Source organism: Capsicum annuum, chromosome 10 (genome assembly GCF_002878395.1).
Source record: "Capsicum annuum cultivar UCD-10X-F1 chromosome 10, UCD10Xv1.1, whole genome shotgun sequence".
NCBI lineage: Eukaryota > Viridiplantae > Streptophyta > Magnoliopsida > Solanales > Solanaceae > Capsicum > Capsicum annuum.
Genome location: NC_061120.1, coordinates 181,744,586 through 181,754,503, shown reverse-complemented (window position 1 = coordinate 181,754,503; position 9,918 = coordinate 181,744,586).

Below are 9,918 nucleotides of genomic sequence, written 5' to 3'. Positions count from 1 at the left end.
TGGTGTTGGATAATATTCACTGTCACTCTATTCATAATCATCAGTCACTACCTCTGCCACTGCCATCATTGTCAACCACCACTAATCACCTCCACCATCATAACCACCATCGACAACAAATATCGCTACCAATCACTATTGTCAACTGCTACCACACCTACTACCTCTATTATTCTAATTATATTTAACGCCACCACCACCGTTAATAGCACCACCATTATCAACCACTATCAGCCAATCCCTACTATCGACCAACTCATCTATCACAACTAGCATCACTGCTAACTACCACTAATACATCACAACCTCTGTACATTCTTCGGAGGCCAACACCATTGTCACAAGTAAGTCACCTCTACCATCACTTCAATCACTATTATTGCTACAATTTATCTCTACTAACAACCACCTACACCATCACAACTAACAATATCTCCAACTTAGACCAACATATCGTCAACCATCATTCATTCATTTTTCAGCCATCATAATCAACACTTTCAACTACTAATATCAAGCAACGTCACATCACAACCACCACCATCACTATCAACCGCCACCATCATAACAGTCACTACAATACCAATCATCACAACTATCACCACTAACATTACTAATCACTAGCATCAATCATTGTCACCGCAACCACCATTATAAACCATCTCCACTATCACTAACAAACATAAATATTTTTTTTCAATTAAATAATAATTTTATTGTATTAAATTACATACTTTTTAAATATATAATTAGTTTTTTATTTGAATTGTATTTTTATTCTATTTTATTTACAAATAATTTTTTTTTGTATTAATCATTCAGTTTTCAGATCTAGAAACAAGATCTTAATTATTCAGACGTGTATTCAGATTTAGACGTAATCTTTAGAAAAACAAATGCAACCTAAAATAATATAAGCTATCTATTCTTGTAAAAAAAAAATCTAAACTTTTACCATGTATTGTATCTTTCTAAAATGTCACTGTTTCAAGTAAAACTATAGATGCAATATTTTTTGTGTGAACTTTCCTATAAAGAAAGAATTCGACAAATAAGAACCTGAAGTTATTAGGGGATTTGGGCCACAGGTGACAAAAGAGTTTTAAAATAAGGTGTGGGTGACACAAGTCTTAATTATTAGTTGGAGGTGACAATTACTTTATTATGGATTAAGAAAGTTGGAAAAGTTTGAAAATAACTCACAAGTTTTTAAATTTACACTTTGATCACAATGTTTACCTAAAATAACGGGAAATAGAGTGAAAAAAAAGGCATCTTTCTCTTTCTTCTCATCGATTGCTATTTTCTCTCTCTTAGAGATTTTTGTTGTTCATTGTTTCTGCTGCTTTATTCATCATCTTCTACTTCATTATCATCATCTTATACTTCTTTATCATCTTCATCTTCTTCTTGTCGGTCATTTGTTGTTGTTCTTGTTGTTGTTGGTACAACACTATTGCTGCTATCTGACCAATTTCTTAGGTCAAATTTTGTTTACTAGATCACTTTCCACTGTGGCATTACTTCATAGGTGACTTTGGTAAGTAAAATTATGATTTTTATTTGTATTTGTCATCTGGGTACACTTTTATTTTTCCAACAATGGATAGAACCCCGATCATGAATCCAACATAAGTGCCCACAATTTAAACATATCAATCATCTGCAGCATCAGATGAGTAATCTGTTGCATCGGAAGATTTATCTGTTGCATCAGACGTATTATTTGTTGCATCAAATGTATTGTCTGTTGCACCAAACTAATTATCTGTTTCAACGAATGATTAATCTGTTTGGAACAACACAAATCAGCCCTTGCCACAAACCCAACAGATAACCAATATATTTCAACTCTTGCTATTGCTACTGGATTCAAAATTATTCCTTACGTCCAATTACTAGTCCCAAATTTTCTAATTCGATTTCTCAATTTACTTGTCTTTTTCATTAATCAAGAAAAGATTAAAAAAATTCATGTTTTACCCTTTGCATTGATCACCTTTTCTTCAAATTAAAATGGAAACATCACTTACTAGGGGGACTATACGCCGACCAACATTAAAAGCTTTCTTCTCTTATGAAATTTCAATTTAATAGCAAACAATGGTTATTTCAAACACGTCTACTGTCCCACCAACTGATCAGTGGGTTATTGTAAACTAGACATATTATTAATTATTTTTCTTAATCAATATGGTATCTCAATCAGGGATGGGTAATTTGAGATAGAGGGAGTACGAATTAAAATGCCAGAGCCAAGAAGCAAACTAGTCATCTGTTGAAACAGACTATTTATCTATTGCATTAGACTTCTTATCCATTGCAACATGAGTAATCTATTTTGAACAACACATCATCCCCTGCCACAAACCCAATAGATAAATCTTGCTATTGCTACTGGATTCTAAATTATTCCTTTTTACGTCGAATCATCGACATGTTTGTTGAAAAGATAATAGACATAATGAAAATTAAATATGGATTAAAACATCAAAGATCAAATGTAATTTTTTTATCAAACAAAAATAAATAAAAATACATATAATAGACTAAAAGAAAAATAATAATCTAATTATTATTATTATTATTATCATCATCATTGCTAGCCGGCCAATCTTCAACCGAAAGTAGCAAGGCCCTCCTCAGCCTGTGTATCTCGCAGAGCATTCTTGCTTTAACTCCTCCCAGTTCCCATTACAGGTCACGAACTTGATTTTGAAGTTCATTCATGGCGTCTTGCAGAAAAGCAACGTTCTACACTGGGTCATCCATAATCTTCTAAAGTGTAATATGAAAGACAAGATGCAATAAATAAATAAATAGAGTGTAGTTGAATGAATAATTGAGTAAGGAGGGACCTATTTATAGAGGATTGAATTTGAATGAGAGGCAAAAAGGCGCGACTGTTCACCTCCATTCATTAATTACATTTTTGATTAAATTGAGAAAATAAATATTGTGATAAGTCATGACTTTTCAGATTATTATTATTAATTAGTTCTTTTCAAGAACCGTTTTTATTGAGTTTTGGCAACAGATTCTATATCTGTTGCATCAGATAACACATTTGTGACAACATATATATCATCTGTTGCAACAAATATAAAATATGTTACATCAGATAACTTATCTGTTGCAATATATAATCTAACTGTTCACTTTCATTTATTAATTACATTTTTTATTACTGTGAAAAGTAATGACTTAATTAAATTAATAAATATTGTGATAAGTCATGACTTTTTAGATTATTATTATTAGTTAGTTCTTTCCAAGAACCATTTTTATTGAGTTGTGACAACAGATTCTATATCGGTTACATCAGATAAATCATCTGTGACAACAGATATATCATTTGTTGCAACAATCGTGAACCTGTTGAATCAGATAATATATTTGTTGCAACATATAATCAACATTTTAAAAATAAAACTATTATCATATCATTAATCCAAATTTACTGACTTTTTTATTTTATAAATTAAAAAAACACCTTTTCAAATTCTTTAGTAAAATAATAACCATTTTTATTTTCTGGCAATAGATTATATATCTGTTGAATCTGATAAACCATCAGTTGCAACAGATATACCATCTGTAGCAACAAATAGACGTTCTATATTAATATTTTTTTTATTTCTTCTAACAACTGATACATCAGTCGGAACAAATGGAGAATTTGATGCATCAGCAACACTATTGAATGTATGTGTTTTTGTTTTAGATAAAAAGTCATGGCTGACCTTCACCTTGTTTTTCTTAACAATTATCATATAAGTTAATTAATCCAATATTGTAACTTTTTTTATTAGATAATAAATAATTTTAAAAAATAAATTAAAAAACAAAAATGGTGAAAAGTCATGATCAGTTATTAAAATTAGATAACCATTCTTTTACGGTTATAAATTGTGTTTATCATTTATTTCCTTATTATTTATTTATGAAACATTTTTCATATTAAATAATTGGAACGTCATGTCTTTTTCACCCCCTCAATAACAACAATGACCTTTTTATTAATAACCGTCTGATGCAATATATGATCGATCTATCGCATCATATTAACCTCTGATGATACAAATTGCTCAATTCCTACCACCAATCGTCGATATATTGAAAACAAGGAATAAACAAAATGATTATTAAATACTAAATAAGAATTAAAAATTTAAAGTCGACCACCAAATGAAACATAGATTTTTGAATCCCTTGGGTAGATCCGATATACAAAAGGAGAAAAATACATACGCTAAAATAAAATATATTACCTAATTATAATTACTACTATTATTATTATTGTAAATCGGATATTTTTCATCCAGCAGCCTTGCTCTGAAGTCAGCCAAATCTCTCTGAGTTCATCAAACTGCCTTTGAAGTTCACTCAAGGACTTGATATGAATATTTTTATATGAATCTGGATCATCCATATTTGTAAGGAGGGACCTATTTATAAATCATTATATCTCAAAAAGAAAAGAAAATAACTTTAAAATAAATCTAACAAATGGGTAATCTGTTGCAAAATATATTCTTTCTGTTAGATAACTTACAACATACTGGCAATATTTTACAACAGATGTACATATTTGTTTGATTTTTCCAACAGATACATCATATGTTGCAACAGGTTGATCATCTGTCGTAACAGAATTCTCCAATTGTTTGACAATATAAACAGATGTGGCATCTGTTGCAACTAGCTAGTCATCTGTTTATTAAATTTAAGCTATAGATGGGCTAGGAAGAATATGGTGCATGCAGATGAATCCACTATCATATGTGTGGGAGTTAAGTATGTATTACTGATAAGCTCACCGGGATAACACACACAAAGTACAATGTTTTTGTGAATGCAGTTTTTAATTGATTAGGCACTGATCATTCAAACAAGATCCTACATTGTATCATTAAGTTTGATGGGTTCGAAATTGATAAGGCTGAGGACCTCATGAAGATGGTGCAGATACCCTGTTATGAATTACTGACGGTTGTTGCTCGTGTTTATGCGTGTCAAGTTTTGAGAAGGGATTAATATTTATCGTCATTGAAGAGAACCAATAGCGATTGGACTTAACTTTTAGTGTGCATTGGACTCTGAGAACACCTCCAAAGCCTCGCACTACATCAAAGAAGAACAAAAAACCAATAAAATTTTGCGGGCCTAAATTTATATGGTTGGGTTGCTCGCTCGGGGTGATGATTATATGCTAGAAGGTGCAGTAGGAGAATTCCTACGAGGGAAAATGGGTGGTTGATAGAAGACTATATCATCTGAGAGCTAATTAAAGAAGAGACATAGGGTACAAAGTAACTTCTAACGAATTTGGCAAATGGAATTAGCTTAAAAGATGCGAAATATGAATTAAGTGCAAATATGAAAGTGTATCCGATAATGTAATTTCGTCTGTTGTCTCTCTAAAAAAAAAATACAGATGGACACTTTTCTAGGGAGCTACGTGGTCGGGATTATCACCAAGATAGAAAATATGAGAAGACCAACAAAGAAGCCTCACGAACATCGAGGGTTGAAATGATGTACAACAAGTCTAGAAAACTTACGCCAATAGAAACTGCAGTTAAAATAAGGAATCTAAGCGAAGGCGGCAATTTTTGAATTTTAAATTTCATCCCATGCCTTCTTATTTGTGTTTCCAATCAGGTCCACTATTGTTGACCTGATCGAAACCACAAATGAGATTGAAAGACAAATAGAGTATCATTACTTCCTTAGAAATATGGATTAATTGATTGTGTTTTCTTGCCTTAGCATGCTTTCAACATTCCTTGGAGAAGATCAGATGCTTGCTGTAGTATGTAAATCTTGATAATTTTTAAGCTTACCTCCAGCTTGTTGATTCTGTATTCAAGCTGGTCGTTGCCATCTTCAAAGTTGGTACGGAGTTCCTCATCTCTTGTAAGCTCGATCAGGAATACTACCTTCAAAGTTGTGGCATTCTAGAAGCCCTTCAAAAGACTTTCTTCAGAAGCCTTAAAGGATACATGAAGGGTCGTTGTGTTTGTTTTAGGTCAAAATATGTTGATACACGTTGAAGATGTGGTCCCAACAGTTGAACAACACACTTTTATCAAGCGTTGCTCCATATATCTTGCTCAACCAATTTGATAAACTAATAAGTAAGGAGTTATGTAGCGTGTGATCTAAACCAACTCTACCAAGCCTATCAAACGCTACATAACTCCGAGCTCATTACCCTATCAAAAAATATGACCGAGTTAGTGGACAAATCAAATAAGCTCAATCTGTTAGCTTTTCTGCTCATCACTCTTCTTTAAGATAGATGATAAGATATCTACTATGCAAAAGTCTACACCATCGCCAGACATGCTTGCCAGGAAGTAATTCTTTAGAAGGTATCAATAGATATCTTCTGAATAATTTCTTCCTGGCAAGCATTTCTGGCGATGGTGTAGACTTTTGCATAGCAGATATCTTATTATCTATATTAGAGAAGAGCAATCAGCTGAAAGGCTGAGAGATTGAGCTCATTTGTAATGAGTTCAAATCAACTCAATGGTAGGATAGTGATAGTACCTAAGTTTATTTAGGTGGAATTAGGGATGAATGAATGATCTCACTGGTTCAACTACAAATCCAATCGAGTCTTTGTAATTGCTTGGCATTGGTATTACGTTCATCCCGACATGAGTCATCAATCGATCGCTTTAAGTTGAATTGAGTTCTAATCAACTCAATGGTAGGGTAGTGATATCACCTAAGTTGATTTAGGCAGAACTAGGGATGAATAAATGAGCTCACAGGGTCAACTATAAATCCAATTGAGTCTTTGCAATTGCATGACGTTGGTATTATATTCATCCTGACCTGAGTCATCGATTGATCACTCTGAGTTGAAATGAGTTCTCATCAACTCAATGATAGGATAGTAATAGTACCTAAGTTGATTTACGTGGAAATAAGGATGAATGAATGAGCTCATAGGGTCAACTACAAATCCAATCGAGTCTTTGCAATTTAAGGCATTGGTATTGCGTTTGTCTCGACCCGAGTCATTGATCGATCACTATGAGTTAAAATAAGTTCTCATCAACTTAATTTTAGGATAATGATAGTACCTAAGTTTATTTAGGTGGAACTATGGATGAATGAATGAGCTCACAGGGTCAAATACAAATCCAATCAAGTCTTTGTAGTTGCATGGCATTGGTATTGCGTTCATCTCGACCCGAGTCGTTGATCGATCACTCTGAGTTAAAATGAGTTCTCATCAACTCAATGTCAGGATAGTGATAGTACCTAAGTTGATTTAGGTGGAACTAGGAATAAATGAGCTCACAGGGTCAACTATAAATCCAATCAAGTCTTTGTAATTGTATGGCATTGGTATTGCATTTATCCCGACCCGAGTCATCCATCGATCACTTTGAGTTAAAATGAGTTTTCATCAACTCAATGTTAGGCTAGTGATAGTACTTAAGTTGATTTAGGTGGAACTAGGGATGAATGAATGAGCTCACAGGGTCAACTACAAATCCAATTGAGTCTTTATAATTGCATCGCATTGGTATTGTGTTCATCCCGACTCGAGTCATTGATCGATCACTTTGAGTTAAAATAAGTTCTCATCAACTCAATTTTAGGATAGTGATAGTTCCTAAGTTGATTTAGGTGGAACTATGGATGAATGAATAAGCTCACAGGGTCAACTACAAATCCAATCGAGTCTTTGCAATTGCATGGTGTTGGTAATACGTTTATCCCGACCCGAGTCATCTATCGATCACTCTGAGTTGAAATGAGCTCTCATCAACTTAATGTTCTAAAAACTATATCTTTTAAAATTTATAAAATTAATTAAGATCAATTTGGATCAAATTATCAATTTCAAAACTTATTATTCATTTTCAAAATTACAAATCATCCGTTTGCGTGAAAAACTTTTCATTTCAAATCTGAAGTTCTCGCTTTTCTCTCTCCACTCTTTCTCTCTCTAAGGGTCTCCTCTCTCTCTTAATGATACAAATAACAACTACTCAACATATTGCTCAACCCTTCAAAATAGGTCGATTTTCTTCACATTTACAACCATATATAGTTATTGTTTTTTACTTCATTCCCATTTGTATTCATAGTTTTCTCTGTCTTCATAGGTAACAGAGTTCAAGAAGAGTTCTACATTTGTTATTTATAAAAAATAGGAGTTTTTAGTTAATGATTAAAAAGAAGACTTTTAGTTGTATTATCTTCAAGAATGGGTTAACAATTTTGAGTTTTAGTGCTAAAAAGGTAGGAAGCACCCGAGAAAACTCTAGTTTTTCTCTCAGTGTTTTTTTAACTATCGTGGTATTGTTGGATGGTGTTTGCGGTATTGTTGGTGGTTGTTGGTGTTGGTGTTGGTGTTTGTGTTTTTTGGTGGTTGTGTCGGTGGTCTTGGTGTTGGTATTGGTGGCATTGGTGGTGGTTTTGGTGGTACTGGTGGTGGCATTGGTTGAGGTGGTGGTGGTCCATCTGTTGCAATGGGTGGAAAATCTGTTGGGAGATATTAAATAGGTCTTCAAACAGATTCTTCATCTGTTCCAACTGATGGGTTATCCGCTCGAGTATTTTTTTGTAATGTGACGTACAATAATATATTATAATTTGTCCATCTGTTGCAACAGGTGGAATATCTGTTGAGAGATATTAAATAGGTCTTCAAACAGATTTGGGTTTCCCATATGTTCCAACTGATGGGTTGTCCGTTGGAGTATTTTTTTTGTTTGTCGCGTAGAATAATTTATTGAAATTTGTCTCACCTTTTTTTAAAAAATTATGCAGACATCAAATGTAATATATTTTTTATTTTTCTATTGTTTGTAGTTAAAAGGTGTCTCCCAAAAGAACGGAAATTTAAAGTAGATCAATTTCTGGCCACCCAACAAAAAAGGCTAGACTATAGATAGATTCGGAGAAACTTCCAGAACAATCTCAGTCAGGGCAAAATGAAGCTGAGGAAAGTGATAACTCCTTATCACTAATGGAGCATGAAATAACATCAAAATCCCAGCGTGATTTTGTCAAAACTATTAGTATCATCGGGTTTCGAGTTGCGATGCCGATGAGTAATCCTAACGCAGTATTTCGTGATGTTATACTGAAATGTCAGTTGGGGAAACCTTTTAACGAACTTAAGAGTATTATGAAGAAGGAAAACATAGATGAACTTTTTAAGAAGAGCTGCTTTGCATACTTTCTTGAGCTGTCTGGGGCCCGGCCTCTTTGTTTCCCAATGATCATGGTATATGGCCTCCTCAAGCGTAGGATCAAGTATGCGGGGGATGATAGAGGTTCGAAGGAGGGTGGAAAAAAGATGGATGAAGTCTGGATCAACTACTGTGGCTTGCCGGTTTGTTTTTGGATTGAAAGAGTTTGCCATAGTGACGAGCTTGAGATGCAATCGTCCAGAAGAACCTCTCATCAAGAAAACACCCCACGAAGGGTCCAATAAATGTAAGGTAAAAAAAGATGGGCTGTTGGACATTGTTGGACCTAGCTACAGAGTGGAGGATTTGATGGTGGATCTCAAGAATAAAGACATACCAAAGCACTACAGGAATAAATTGTTCTTAGTTTGGTTTGTCTATTCTGTTTTATTGGCAAGAGACATTAGGAAAGTCATAGAACATGATTTGTTAGAGCTTGCTGATGATTTTAGAAAATTCAACGACTATCCCTGGGGATACTATAACTACTACTTCACTATCAAATATTTACTGAAAAACTAAAGCCAAAGACGACCACATTATACGGCTTTCCTTGGGCTTTCATGATAAAATTGATCACTATTTTTACGCATTCATAATTTATATTGAATATAGTTATGACTTTTTTTTTGCTTGCTTCATATTTTTAATTTTTAGGCTTGGGCATGTGAAGCCATTTTTCCCCTCCGAA